The sequence below is a fragment of the Myotis lucifugus genome, unplaced genomic scaffold, assembly GCF_000147115.1.
Source record: "Myotis lucifugus unplaced genomic scaffold, Myoluc2.0 scaffold_599, whole genome shotgun sequence".
In the NCBI taxonomy this organism is placed as follows: Eukaryota; Metazoa; Chordata; class Mammalia; order Chiroptera; family Vespertilionidae; genus Myotis; species Myotis lucifugus.
Genome location: NW_005871647.1, coordinates 226,902 through 229,521, shown reverse-complemented (window position 1 = coordinate 229,521; position 2,620 = coordinate 226,902). Strand labels below are relative to the sequence as shown.

General features: G+C 49.0%; 2 protein-coding genes across 2 annotated transcripts in view; one reads left to right on the top strand and one right to left on the bottom strand.

The window, feature by feature from the left end:
- Positions 1 to 2,620, bottom strand: part of FAM196A (family with sequence similarity 196 member A) — a 52,829-nt gene that overhangs the window by 618 nt on the left and 49,591 nt on the right. The window lies entirely within an intron of this gene.
- LOC102416933 (dedicator of cytokinesis protein 1) overlaps positions 1 to 2,620 on the top strand; it is a 110,922-nt gene that overhangs the window by 103,039 nt on the left and 5,263 nt on the right. The window lies entirely within an intron of this gene.

The window sequence follows — 2,620 nt, the reverse complement described above, 5'->3', positions numbered from 1 at the left end:
GGGAAGATTTGAAGATTTAATGGAAGACAGTAGCTCTGTGGTCTTGACAGCAGTTTAATACTCGTGGTGGATTCCTTTGCTGGAAGCTCACTGTTCATGGGCACCTTTTGTTTTCTGGGTTTTTCTCTCAGATGGTTGGAATCTAGGAGTAGAACCGTGTCATTCCCCTCGCTCCCTGGCCATCCCCTCTCTCCCTGGCCATCCCCTCGCTCCCTGGCCATCCCCTCTCTCCCTGGCCATCCCCTCTCTCCTTGGCCATCCCCATGTTCCCTGCCATCCCCTCGCTCCCTGGCCATCCCCTCGCTCCCTGGCCATCCCCTCTCTCCCTGGCCATCCTCTTGAGACTTTTCTTCAATCCAGCAAACAGGCACCTTTACAGAGGGCTTGTCATAAAACTTCATTCGGGTCCCATTTCTGAACAATACAGAGCTTCTTAAAGCTGCCGGCATAAGGAGCTTAAATTACTGTCCTCATTCTTCGTTTCAAGGTGAATGATTCTTCCGCTCTGAAGCCGAGGGAAACCCTCCTTCTTAATGGCGGGGCCATTAGTTACAGCTGCCCTTCGAGACCCGAGGGCAGAGGCCTCGGCCCCTGAGGGGACTCCTGTTAGGAAATATTGAAGCCAGAGCGCCAGGCTACTTTCATGGCGATTAGATCCCAGGTAGGGAATTTATCTCTCCCCAAATGACCCTGTTCCTCAAATCCCTGTGCTTCACATGGTGGAAAGAAAAGCTGTGCTTAATAGGGACCGATAACAAAATAGAGTTTAATGCTTTGATCCATAAACAATCAACATAAAATCTCTTCCGCTTCTCCGCTGTGGGAAATGGAGGGGTCTGTCTCTTTATTGACAGGAAACGGAAGCACAGAACTGCTCTGTAGTAGTTTTGTTGACCTGATGGATGTTGTGCCGAAAGAGAAAGGGGGGTTGGGACCACCGGGTGTGCAATCACTCGAGGGACCTCGCGTACATCACGCTGGGTCCTCTGGACAGTTGTGCTGACGACGACTAATGGGCATCACCAGCCGCGAGCCCCAGAGCTGGTTATGTTAAATAATGGGGGGCTGGGACCTGCATTTTCCCCTCGTCCGTCTCTTCACGCCCGGGGAACATTTTAATCTTTATCTGGAAATTGCTGCACCTTTCTCATCCCTCATTCTACCTATCACTCTACATCTCTCATTATAGGTGTGTTTGAAAAGACCATTTGTTAAAACAATGCAGCCTTTTAGAAATGGTTTATTGAATTCAGGAGGGTGAAGTCCATTTCGGTTTCTTAATTATAGCCATTTCAGTTCCATTATTATTCGTTGGGCACCTACCGTATGCCTAGGACTCTTTGTTAGCAAGTTTAATTCCTCTGACAGGGCTTCAGAGCCATCCACTTAAAAAACACCCCGTAGAATTAGAAAAGAGTAATTCTCTTAATTTACAGATAAGGGCCCAGGAGTTAAGTAACTAGTTCCTCTGTGAGGAGCCCAGGCAGGGAGCTGTCCGCGGCCTTGGTGCTGATTAAGGGGTTGTCTTGTTACAAATCCATCACCTACTCTGACACTGTTTCACACCCGCCATAGGAGAAATGCATTCGGAAAACTGAATTCACTCCAAATGCCATATGCAGCAAGATAAAATGTAAGTTTGTGAATAAATAACACGTCCGTAAAGTAAATGTAAATGAAGCACGTAGTGTTGTGTTCATGTGCTCGTAGACTTGTCATAGCTTCTTTCTTCTCCTGGCGGTTGGGGCACTTTTCATTGCTCTGCGGCCTCGCAGTTAAAATCCCATGGCCCTGGTACCTCAGAGCTGGAAGGCAGGTCCCCTTGTCTCTGTCCATTTCAGCACTCGCCCGAGAGGATCTTCTGACCAGAACACGTGTGGCGGTGCCACTTGTCGACAGGAATAGCGACACAGGGCGGGGCAGTTGTGTGACACACGTTCAGAAAGGAAAGAGCGGCCTGCCTCGGTGGCTCGATTGTTTCCTCCTGGTACTGTTGACAGTCATGACTTGTTGCATTAAGAAAAATTTAATTTGCGTTTGACATGTAAAGATACCAGAATCGTACATGTCTACACGCATGTGCACATGCATGGATCCGTTGCCCTGCGGTGCTCTGGCTCAGGAGCAGGCATCAGGTCTGGCTCAGCTGCCGAGCTGGGGTGCCATCCCTGTGCATCCCTCCCCTCCGGCTCCGGGTCCCACATCCATGCCACGTGGACATAACTGGACGGTCCTTCTGACCCCTTCCGTGGCTGGTCCTGTTTTGTGCATTTCTGTTGCCTGAAGACTTGCATGGAGGGAAGCAGTCACTGGAGCAAATGGAATCATGAGGACACAGAGTTCTTCGATAGTTGAAAAATAAGATGGTTGTCTGGGGAAGATGAATAGCACCCCCCCCCCCCCCCTTTGTACGGCTCTTCCTGTGTAATCCTCATTAAAAACGCTCCTGGGCCTCTCAGTTCTGCGTAACAGGCTCAAGGGTATTAAATCACTTTATGGATCATTTGTTTAATGGGACCCAACTAAAAATTAAAGGAGCACATGACTCACGTGGTTCATAAAAACAAATGTTTAAATGAGCAGATTTATTTCTCGGTCTTTTGCACCTTGCCGGATGCAG